The sequence below is a fragment of the Chinchilla lanigera genome, unplaced genomic scaffold (assembly GCF_000276665.1).
Source record: "Chinchilla lanigera isolate Chin_1 unplaced genomic scaffold, ChiLan1.0 scaffold00034, whole genome shotgun sequence".
Taxonomy (NCBI): Eukaryota; Metazoa; Chordata; class Mammalia; order Rodentia; family Chinchillidae; genus Chinchilla; species Chinchilla lanigera.
The window spans coordinates 1,521,893-1,534,173 of record NW_004955435.1 but is presented as its reverse complement, the minus strand read 5'-3'; the positions used below and the strand labels follow the sequence as shown (position 1 = coordinate 1,534,173).

The 12,281-nt window shown below is 36.0% G+C and overlaps 1 long non-coding RNA gene across 4 annotated transcripts in view; it reads left to right on the top strand.

Moving 5' to 3' along the window:
• LOC102025939 overlaps window positions 1–12,281 on the top strand; it is a 23,647-nt gene extending 11,366 nt beyond the window's left edge. For 2 of the 4 annotated variants that reach the window (XR_001234910.1, XR_001234909.1), the window contains exons 4-5: window positions 6,431–6,540; window positions 11,120–12,281. This is a non-coding gene — a long non-coding RNA (uncharacterized LOC102025939). Of the gene's footprint in view, window positions 1–1,025; window positions 1,188–6,430; window positions 6,541–11,119 lie in introns of all 4 variants that reach the window. The other 2 variants (XR_001234911.1, XR_001234912.1) reach the window with 2 other exon arrangements.

Here is a 12,281-nt window from a genome sequence, read left to right as displayed (position 1 = left end):
GTTTGGAGGGCAGGACCAGAAGTATTTGGCTATGCATAAAGGGTAAATAGCACAGTGAATGCGGCAGATATGACATGGGCATAAAAACTATGGCAGCTCCACCAAGCATCTGTTAGGGATGGTGGCGTGGACTCCCCAGGGCTCAGATTTTTCTCATGATTTTCCGATGGTTGGATCTTGATATATAGTGCTTCTTCTTGCCTTCAGCGTAAGGCCTGGGTACATGTTTCTAGTTTAAATGACAAAATGGAGATAAGGAGAACATCCATATTTCTGCTCTTAGGGAAATTCAGGGTCAGAAGAATCAAGATTTTACTCGAAGAGAAAAGATAGCAGGGTACAACAATGTCTTTTTTCCACAAATATAAGAAAATTATAGTACTTAAAGCTAGAGAAATTTTATTTAAAACAGGTTTTTGAAATGAAGCAGAAGTTAATGAATAATATTTTCTTTGTACCCCTCATAAAAGTCTAGCAGAGATGGACTATAATATATATTATATATGACATATATAAATATATATAAATATATATAAATATAAATATATAATATATATATAAATATATAAAAATATATAATATATAATACATAAAATATACATGTAGAAGGATAGCTGGAATAATTGTACTGCTGATGTCTGCTGGTTTATTGAAAGGAATAGCTAGTGCTTAGATTTTTTAAACCAGTTTTTTATGCTTATATCTGGTAATCTGAACAACTAATTTGAAGACAGCAATATGCATTATAACAAGCACTGGTGAATTCCTACCGTCTTGTTTGGTGAAGCGCTGTATCATTTCTAATGGTTTTTTTCATTAGCTTTTATTCTCTTTAATGGTTTAATCAATCTTGCATTCTTACATCTGGTAATCTGAGCAACTTTGTTGAAGATAAGAATATGCAATATAACACCGCTGTTAATTCCTATCATTCTGTTTTGAAACTCTGTATCATTTTTATTGTTTTAGTGTTGTTTTGTTTTTGTCTATTTTTTTAATTTTTAATTCCTTTAAAATAAAAAAAGGGAAAGGAGAGATGAAAGGTTCTAGATGAACTAGAACAGAAGTCCGGTACACACGTATGACAAGGCAAAGCGGACACACAATGGTACTGGCACAGACACGTCTAAGTGTGCGTTCGAGGCAAGTTCAGACAGCACTGAAGAAGACCAAGGCAGCTGTGGGCCGTGAGTTGAGATGTCACAAACTCAGAAGGGTGGGGAAGAGTAGTGGGTTTGGAGAACAGCGTAAACAGTTCCAATGCGTAGGTATTTTATGTATGGAAAAGGAGTACATCAGACACACAAGTAAAATATCCAGCGTTTCTCTTATACGAGAAACCCAAAATGTAAATAAAGAACAAAATAAAAGGTAGATAATAGAAAATAGAGAGATAGATCCTTTTGTAAAAGGGGAGGGTACCAAGGCATAGAGGGAGAAAGAATGGGGGAAGGGGGTGAGAAAAGAATGAAGAGCTGGTATATACATGTACCAACACTTCAAGAGGAATATAATTGTTATATACTGCAAACATGTACTAAAAAATAAAAATGGAGAAAATATCAAAGGCTTGGCAAAAATAGAACAAAACAAAAAACAAATAGCAAGTATTGAAATTGTTTAATATCTCATTAACTATCATTTGTTATTTATGACTAAAACCTAATACTTTAAGTGTAATACACAGTAAAAGTGATAAGAAAAAATCCCAAAAATCAAGGCTAAACTACAGGCATTTCTTTAAATATAGAAAGAAATTAGTAGAATCAAATACCTTGCAAAGTACCTAGAAAAATTAACTGGAAGAGAACAATAGCTAGACACATCTTTGGGAAATTTATGAATTTCAAGGATTCAAAAATGATTTTTGTAATCATCCTGTCAGGTACTTAGAAAGTAATAAAAGTCAAGCTGGTCTCTGTAATTTCTCTGATAACTTTAATACAAGAGTAGTGATTGTGATTATGATAAATGATAATTAAAGGCTAACAAATATTTCCTGATCATGTTTAATGCCTGAGATACTGTTCAATATGCTTTTTACATAGTAGGTCATTAAAACCTCATAAGAAAGCTTTGACATGACTACGTATAGTCTCCTTTTACAGAATAATTTTTTCAGTAGACCCAAAGAAAAAAAGAATACTTAAAAATAACGGTAACAACAGCAGAGAGTGCAAGAAATCATGAAAAGTACACAATATAAGACTGTAGTGTAGTTAAGACTACCCATCTTCATTATGACAATAAATAGGATTAAATTAAACATCCCTAATAAAAAACTCACATTGAATAAAAAGATGAAATGGAACAAACACATCAAATAGATCTTATGCTGTGTACGAGTGTGATCGCCTTTATACCCCAAGTAACTCAGAAATGTTTAAAGTAGATAAAACCAAACAAAAACAAAGAAAAAATGCTATTACTAATGTACATTTTAATACTAAAAGCTTTAAATGTAATAGAGCAATTTCATATTGAAAATGATAGCAGTGCCCTAGAGCTGACCATCATTTTGGAGGATAAAAAGACCTCTTTATTTTTGAGAGATTAACAGGCAAAAATCAAGTAAGAATGTAAATAATTTAAGTGGTTTCATACAGAAAATTTAACAGTTCTAACTAATGCTGTATTGTTTCCTGAAGCATAGACAATATATTTTGTCAAGGAGGCAATTAAAATTTTTTTTCAAAGTATATTAGACCATAAAACATTGTAAACAAATGTAAAACAGCAAAAAATGTACAGTGCTTATTATGTGACCACAGTGTGAGAAGCTAATTTTAAATGTACAAAGGACCCCCTTGCTGCAATCATGTAGAATTAAACACCGCAATTTTCCTAAATAATTGCTGAGTTAAAGCAGGAACCAAAACTGCAGTTTCAGTGCTTAGAAAATAGGGGTAGTGAGAACAGCCCATTTGCAAACATGTGGGATCCAGTCAAAGCTGTAATCACAGTCATCCTACCAATTTAAATCCTTTCACTATTAAATAGGAATGGATGAAAACATTTAATCTATATATTTAACTCACGAGGCAAAAAAGAAGAAAACCTATGGAACTAAGGAGAAAGAAATTAATAAAAGAAAAACAGGAACCAGTAAACAAAGATCAGAAGCTGTAGATTTGAAAAATGAATAGTGGGATGGTGGTGAAAAAATATTTATGAAAAGGTCTGCTGTCTTTCGTATCAGGAAATTAGGGCAACAGTTCAGTACACAATTTTAAAAGAATAGAGGTCAAGGAAAGCTATCAAAGACACTGGATGATTTTGGAAATAGAATCCAGGCTTTTAAGCACAATCTAGATTTGAAAATCTATATTAAGTAGATAACTGTTTAGTGAAATATCAATTAACAAATTGAATAATTACATGAAAAATCTCTCCACTTTGAAATTATGAGAATTGTCGAATACTTCCTAAAATAAGCCAAACTTCTTAATAAGCCAATACTTCCTAAAATAAGCCAAACAAAGAAAATAATACAGGAGAATATTGAATGTTTTTATGAGCAAAGTCACAAACTATTTCATTACATGATGTCTTCTTGCATCTTTGACATTATTGTCATTATACCTGGGTTGTTCCCTGAAGCCTCACACGTCCTGAAGCAGGGCTTGTGGAAGCTGATTGCATTACGGGGCATTATAGCTGAGGAGGCAGGGCCTGGCCAGAGGCAGCTCTGTGACCTGGAAAGGTGTGGTGTAGCCCTCCCTCCCTCCTCCCTTCTTCCTTCTGCTTCCAGGCCAGAATGCCATGAGCAGCTCGCCCCAGCCCTGCCCCTTGCTGTGGGCCCTTCCTGATTTAGAGCTCACCAAACACGAACCGCTGCTTCTCTGTGTATGCTGGGTGTTATGTCCCAGCCACGAGAAAGTGACTAAGACATCATCTTAATAAAATATTAAAATTCTCTTCAAAAGTATGAAAAATTCCATATAAAATGTATCAACATATCAAATTCATTAATATATTGAAGTTTATTAGTTCATTATTAAATTGGGCTTATTTTAGAAATTAAAGTTTGGCTCAATAATAGGAAATTTATTAGACTAGCAATGAAATACATGAAATGGGACTGTACTTTGACACATAAATGATAAAAATACATTTGATAACATTCAAATTCTATTTATCATGTAGTTTCTTAGAATATGAATGATACAATGTAAGAGTACTGCTTTGATGTGGTACAGAATATCAGCTGGAGTTAAGGGGAAATTCCAAACCGTGCCTTGTAAGTAAGAAACAAGACAAGGAGGGCTGTTACTGTTACTCAGCGTTCTTCAGGTAGTTCTGGTCAGTGCAATATCCCAAGAAAAAGAATTTACATTAATAAGTGCTACAAAAAATAGACTTACCTATGATAAGAATTTTCTACATGGGAAATCCAGTAAAATCAACTGAAAAATTACTAAAAATAAAATTCAATACAATGGACACATACAAAACAAATGTAGAAAGATAATGTATGAATGATAATGTATAAGAATATTATCACTGATCAGAATGAAATATAAATGGAACACTAGCCATTTTAGAATCAAAACTACATAATTCCTAAAACAAACTTAACAAGAAAGGTACTCCTGAAATTTGTCTCAAAATTCATATGAAAAATAAATGTCTATAGATAGTCATATCTACTTTGAAAAAGAAGCTCAGAGAGAAGAGTTTTGTCTCATCGCATATAGTCATATTATAAATCTGTAGCTACAGAATCTGTTACAAAGAAAATAGACTAATAGAAGTCTAGAGATTTTGGAAGTGCATATATATACAAGGAATATTGATATATAGTAGAGGGAGCCTAAAGTATTACAGAAAAGAGATAGATACTTTAGTAGGTGAGGTTGAGGATAATGTTTTCTATGCAAAGAAAAATATGATGTAATGTGCAGGAAAGGAGTCTAGATGGCTTACAGATCAAAATGTGGAAACCTTAAAGCTCATAGAAAATAACACAGAAGAATATTTTTGTTTTCTAATTGTGGAAAAGTGCAACATTCCAGAATCATGATGTAGAAATTGCTGAAATGGATTATATCACATTAAATATTTTTACTTAATGTTGAACATCATTAAGATTAATATCAACTATACATAAGACTCATGCAAGCAAGCAAGAACTAGATAAGAGTTCCTGTATAAAAATGGTCCAGGGATGTATGCAAAGGCAATTCGTAGAAAAAGAATCACAAAGAGCAAATAAATTTACAAAGAGATAGTTAAAATAATTAGCAATTAGATGGGTGTAAATTAAAGTAACAATGACACGTTCTTGGAGAGGTCTCAGATTGATAAACTGCAGCTGATAATGCTTTATGCTGGTGGAGAAGAGAGTGTAGGATACTCTGGCACTGTTGGTTGTACTATAGAAGACCTTAGTCATTCTGAAGGAAACTGGCAATAGGTAACAAAATCAAATAGTGGTATGCTTTATGACCAGAGTCCACTCCTTACAAAACCACAGTGGAAATGAATGAAAATGTTCCTTCAAGTATTGTGTTGTTGGGAAGTTGGAAGCAATCCAATTTTTCTTCGCTGGAAGAGTAGATCCATAAATGTTGTGAGTGCATGCCACAGAAATCCATACATGGTAGGACAAATAACTAATATATAATCATGTATGCTCAGCAATGTGAATTAATTTAAGAAGTTTTAAGTAGGATGAAAAAAATCCCAAGAAATAGAATTAAATTTATAACCCAGAATAACATTGATATAAATTAACACAAACATACAAATGTACATTTCATAGAAACACAGGCAAATATTCCAAAAATATTTATAACAAATGAAAATTGTTATTTTTGGAGAAAAAAGAAATGGAAATAAGGAACTCAAAAATAAATAAGAGAGGAGCTATGTAAAATAGTATAAGGGAAATATAAATGGAAAAGAAAAGGAAGAAAGGAAAACGGGGAGGGAGGAGTGGTCTAGTTGGGTTGCCATGGCAAAATGCCATAGGGTGAGTGCATTAAACCAAAAATTATTTGCTCGCAGTTTTGGTGGCTAGAAGTTCCAAATCAAGGTGCTGGCATGTTCAGTGTCTGGTATGGCCTCACATTCTGGCTCGTGAAAAGCCTCTTCCTCTGTGTCCTCACATGACCTTTTCAGGTGTACTTGAGTTGAGAGAGAGTGCGTTCTATTAGGGCTTCACTCTTAATGACTTCATTTCAGTTTAATTACGTCTTAGAGTCCTTGTCTCCAAGTAGTCACATCAGAGGTTAGGGCTTTGGATCTGGAATGCTCTCCAAACACCCATGTGTTACAGGCTTATCACCCAGCTTGATACTTCCGGGGGGGTGGCACGCCTTTAAGAGTGGAGACGCAGTGGAAGAGTTTAGGTCGTAGGGGGTATGCCTTCATAAGAGATGGCGGATGCCAGGTTCCTGCCTCTGACTCTTCATCTCTTTGCTATGAGGTGAATAGCTTCTGGGATATGCTCCCACCACGGCAGGCTGCCTCACAACAAGCCGAGAAGCAATGGGACCGACCAACCATGAACTGATACCTCCAAAACTGTGAGCCAAAGTAAGTCTTTCTTTTTAAAAAGTTGATTACTTATGGTTGTTGTTATTATATGACCTTTGAGGGGGCCCAAATCAGTTCAGCTCTGAAGTGCTTATGCTAACTGCCACCTCGCCAGATCATAGTGGAGTGAGGGAATTCTGAACCATCAAGTTGGCTTCTTCAGAGACAATCTTTTTTTAAAAAAAATTTATTTTAAACATAGTAAATGAGAAAAAAAAAAGAGAGAAAGAAGAAAAAAAAGAACAGTAGGAGCATACCAGCATCACAAACATAAATAAACCAAAGCAAGAATGTTTAAAGTGATACAGGGTTTCAAGATAAAATAACACAAACAACTACAGACAGCCCTTTGCACTTTTAGGCCTGAAGTAATAAGGGTTCCTGGCTGTAACAAACCACAGATGATGAACTATTCATTATTGCACAAGGGCAATCATGCAGGTTTTGAGAAAAGATTAACAAACAGCTTTGAAACAGGGCTGGGGATATAGCTCAGCGGCACAAGTGCCTGCCTGGAATAAATGTAAGTGTATTCTGAAACTAGACTAGTAGTGTTTACAAACAGAGCAATAATGGTGCAGGGTAGATAAACTATGAGAAACACTGAAATACCATTCTATATGTTTGTGTTTTTAATTATGGAATGTATGAATACAAACAAGGATGAGATTTCAAGTCAGTAATTTGAGGGATATGCACTCACTTTGAAAATGAATGCATAGCATTTAATTTCACTATGAAATTAAAAATTTATGACATGGCACACTGATGTAAATTTAAAATAGATGAAACAATGAAATCAAAATAAAGAAGTAAATAAATGAAAGGGAAAAATTAAGTAAAAACGAATCTGAACTCTAATTGGGAAAGATATTTGAGCATAAAAAGTAAAGACAAACAACAAAAACGAAGTGTGCTTCATCTAATTATCTAGCAAATAAAAAACCTAAAGTTTTCATGTGTTAAATGACATAAATTTAAAAGGCAAACATCAAGCAAGAAAAGTATATTGACAGTACGTGACTGATAAAGAATGAATTTTTAAAATTCTAGCTTTTTCACAATAATTTAAAACACAACAACCCAATAGAAATATAGATTTTTTTTGTTAAGGGAAATTAAATGTTACCAGTCAACTTGTGAAAATATATTTAACTACACCAGTACTAAAATGAATGTAAATTAAGATGACATGATTCTACTTTAACTGTTAATTTAATGAAAACATGAAATTTATTGCTGCTGGGTTTTTAGAAACATGGAATTCACATATTAAATCTCTTTTGGAAGCAATGAATATATTTATACACATATTTAAACTTTAAAAGACATTTTTGTCTTTGAAAATAATTAGAAAGTATATGGATATCACTTGTGGTACTAGAAAATTAGAAATAATCTAAATATCCTGAATTAGCAATTAGTTGAATAAGGTGGACCATATCATAGGATTACATACTATAAAGGCATCAAATCTTTTCATATGACATCTAATGAAAAGAGGGAAAATTCTTAATTTATTTTTGTTAAACACGAGCCCAAGCAAATACAAAAGGGTATGTATTCTCAGAAAAAGGAACTAATGAATTAAAATACTGGGAATTGTCTCTGATTTATTATCATACAGTTCTATATTTCATCTTTATTTATTTATTCTATTTTGTTCAAATTTATAAAACAAATTAACACCTTTTTTAATAATCAGAAGACAAAAGTTTACTGGTGAAGGAGATGGATCTCTAGCTCTGTTGGCTGTAGAATGATCAGATGCTGGTGATTCAGGGCAGGGTAAGCACACGGTGAGCCCTAAGGAAGTAAGGCTGGTGGGGTTCACACTGTTTCCTATGTGATTGCAAGATATGTCACCAAATAATTTTTTTAAGTTGCAGAGTTGGGCCAAACGCTATATTTTTCACTAAGATAATCATTTCTTTACGCTCATTATTTTATGACAATTTAAAATATCTGAAAGATAATAATGAGAAACACACAACTGAAGCTTTTCTGTAGATTACCAAGGGCTGTGTTAGTGCTGCATTATTCCAGGTGTGTGGGTCACGAAGCACTCCGTGCGAAGGAGCCAGGTCATTCACTGGTGATATGTGACAAGGGAGTGTTTGAATCCCACAACCTGCCACTCTTCCACTTTACAAGACTGGTTTGAACACACAAGGAAGCAAGGGGGTCACCTTCCGGGAGCTAAGTATTCCTTCACTATGAGCCTTCTTCAAGGCTGGTTGCTTGCCCTCAGACCTTGTGGTCTGCCTCCTTTCATTTTAGCAGAGTCCCGCCTACTGTGTACGGGTGACTTTGCATGACAGCGGCTGAACTGAAAAGTGGGGACACAGGCTGTATGGACAGCAAAGTCTAAAGTATCGACGTCTGCCTCAGGACAGAAAGTTTTTTGACCCTTATTCTATAGGAAAAGATTTTAAAAAAAGAAACGAATAAACTTCCAGAAAGTTTTTAAAATTGTTTCAACATCAGTTTGGATTTCATTTTTTGCAGGAACAAACACCTCAGGCATTGGACCTCTCTGGCACATGTCACAGAACTTTTTTAAAAAGCTATTTCCCTAAGAAGCATCTGCACAGTCATGAGCTATCCTCTGTAGATTTGTGCTGACAGAGTAACAGTGAACTGTTCCTTTCCTTGTGGACTTCTGAGTCTACTGGGGCAGGTAGTATATGCCTAACTCTGGGATTCAGGCAGATTCATGGGAATAAAATAGCAGCCAATAAACTTGAGTTTGGGTGTGAAGAGTTCCTGGGTAAAATGGATAAAACACTTGGGGAAAGGGAAATAAGGATGGTAAAACTCCAGGAACAATTTAAGGAGCCATTGGACAGGTCAGGACATCTGGCAATTTCTTATTACCTATAGGCTTATGTCCCACCTACCCTAGCGTAGGAACTGGTCATGGGAAGGAGTTGTGATGGATTTTGCTACTAGAGTAAGAACGCCATTTTGTGTCATGAAGGAAGGAAGCAACATCCTTGACGGGACACAGCAGTAACTAAAGCTAAAATCTCTTAAGTGTGTGAATGATTTCAAACCACATATAAAGACTCGATGTAGGATTCAAAAAAAAGAGGATTATAAAATCATGGATAAATACACTCCAGCATGAGACTGGGAAAGAGCTGGGGGAGGTCACTTTGGGGACAGGGAACAGGAAGGGCAGTTTAGAGGATGCAGGTGAAGTGAGCAGGTGCTTCTATGCAGGTCATCCATGGAGATACTGAGCAGGAGGAGAGACCATGTGTGGTCTGCAGGGAAGGGATGGTAAGAGACAAAAAAAGCCTGGTAAGGTGAGAAAGAGATGGATATGCAGACACTGAGGGGAGGAGAGGTAATAAAGAAGAAATAGAGTGGTATAAATTCATGCAATGGAACATACCTTCCATTTGGGAAGACTTGATTTGCCATGGTTCTAAGGGGACATGATGGATTCTAATACACAGTGCCTTCTTTCAAGGAACTTGAAATCTGGGGTTGGGGGCGGTGGGAAAGAAAACATGTACACATAAAAGTTAACTAGTAGTACAAAGCAGTAAAAGGAATACAATCTACAGAATCATAGCAGGTGGTTTAACCCACGCAGATGTGAACTGTAAAACATATATTTTTTTCATTCCTGAGTTCTTTTATAAAAAATATCTCAGATCAGCAATTCAGTTAAAAAATGATACCTAGGGCAGTAGTTTCTACTAGGGTTATCCTGAGGGTCATATCCAAGTGGCATAGATAATAAAAAGACCATGCATATATTTGCATTTTAAGTGATGTGATTTACATGTTTTTGCATATGCACATGTGCCATGCATATGATTATGTTGACTGTATATTCTGCCCTTACACATAATATTACACTTTAAGTTAGTAGGTGTGGGGGGGCAATTTTTACTTCTTCTTGCCTTGATTCTTTCTCATTAACCCTGTCATTGATTCACCATCTTTCGGGAGGGGCACAAGAAGGGTGCAGAGGAACTGGGCTGCTCCAGTGAGTGCTGACATAAACTTAAGTTGGATCCCAGGTTGGAAAGCCCTGGACTCCCTTGATCATGTTTCTGTGTTCCCACAAAATTATACAGAGCTTTGTGTTCTGTTAGGGAGAGGCCCCGTCAATAATTATTAAAATGTGCTTATTCCTTAAACAATAAATGATTATTCACATCTATCATTTTCCTGTGTCATGCACAAGAGATAGAATTACTGAAAAATGGATTAATAAAAGCAGTCAGTGTTTATTGAAAATGTAGCATATATGTGGTATTACATGAGCTGAGTACTTCACATATAGCCTTTCATTCTATTAAAGAAATTATGAAGTTGACGCGATTATCTCTGTACTAAAAAAACTGAGACTTAGAGAGATTAACTGACCTATCCAAGGTAACAACTAGTCAAAGGTAGAGCAGAAACTCCTTGATTAATCTATTTAATATGTATTCAGTGCCTACGTGCAAGTCAGTGTTGAGGGGCTGTCTGTCCACTTCCAGAGTCATGCTAAGTATTGGACATAATCAGGATAATTATTTTCTGCCTTAAAATTGCTTATCACTTGTGTCTCTTCTAGCAAACAGGCAAACCTTCACCAGGTCACTGAAGCCCCGTGAACCACTTCAGATCATACTAGCTTCGTGACATCTCGTACCCAGCGATCACCCAGTCCTGTCAATTCTACCTTCTAAATGCCCCACTCCTCAAGCCCTCCTCCAAATCTGTACTGCAGCCAAGGGATTTTTGCTTCCATATGAAGAATAGCGATTTTCTCCCTGTGTCCTTGCCTCCAGAGGATGGGAAACTGTGGCCGGAGAAGAACAGGGCAGTGCAATCGGTATCTTCACCTCCCAGGCTTTACACAGGGGACAGAACAGTAGCACCAATGCTTGTCAAAGAAATCCCTGGGGTTATTATGCAGTGCTGAGGACTGAACCTAGGGCTTCATACGTGCTGGTCAAGTGCTGTACCACTGAGCTACACACCCAACACCATTTAAAAAGAAATTCTTAGAATTCTTAGCCAGGCCTGGAAGTACATACTTAATGCTAGCCGTGTGCAAGCTTGAGGCAGGATTATTGCAATTTGGAGCTCAGCCCAAGTAACTTCGTCAGATCCTGTCTCAAAACACAGTTTCAAAGGACAATTAGCTCAGTGGTAAGATGCTTACCTGATGAGCACCACAAAAGGAAAATGTAAAAGAGAATTCTTAAAGGTAAAACTTGGTAAACTAATCTGCCCATAAGACGAACATGAGAAAGTCTTGCTGGACAGAGAAGCATGCACACAGACCTAGACATTCTCAAAGGAGGCTCCGTCTTGTCAAAAATAGACTGCACTGCAAAGAGCCATTGGGTATAAGTCACTGTGTTGCGTAATTTATCATTTCATGTGACGGCAGAGGAAAGACTTGTCATGGTCAAAGTGGGTCCCAGAGAGAGCCTCCAGACTGAGAAAGGACTCCGGGGCTTGGAAACTCCACTGAACCAAATGCAGACACCTGCTGGCTGCGCCTCCTTATCGTTCCTGTCAGTCTGCTTTCTCCACCACTCCCTGGTGTAAAATATCCCAGCCATTGTGAATTCAAGCCATCTCAGCCAACATTTATTATGGACTGATTACGTGTCGAGGGGTTGGAAAATAAATAATACATGAGCACTGGGGATTGAAAATTAATTGGTAACACATAAGCAGAATCTCCACCTCTAAGGGTTCCAATAAACACATCAGTGCTCTCA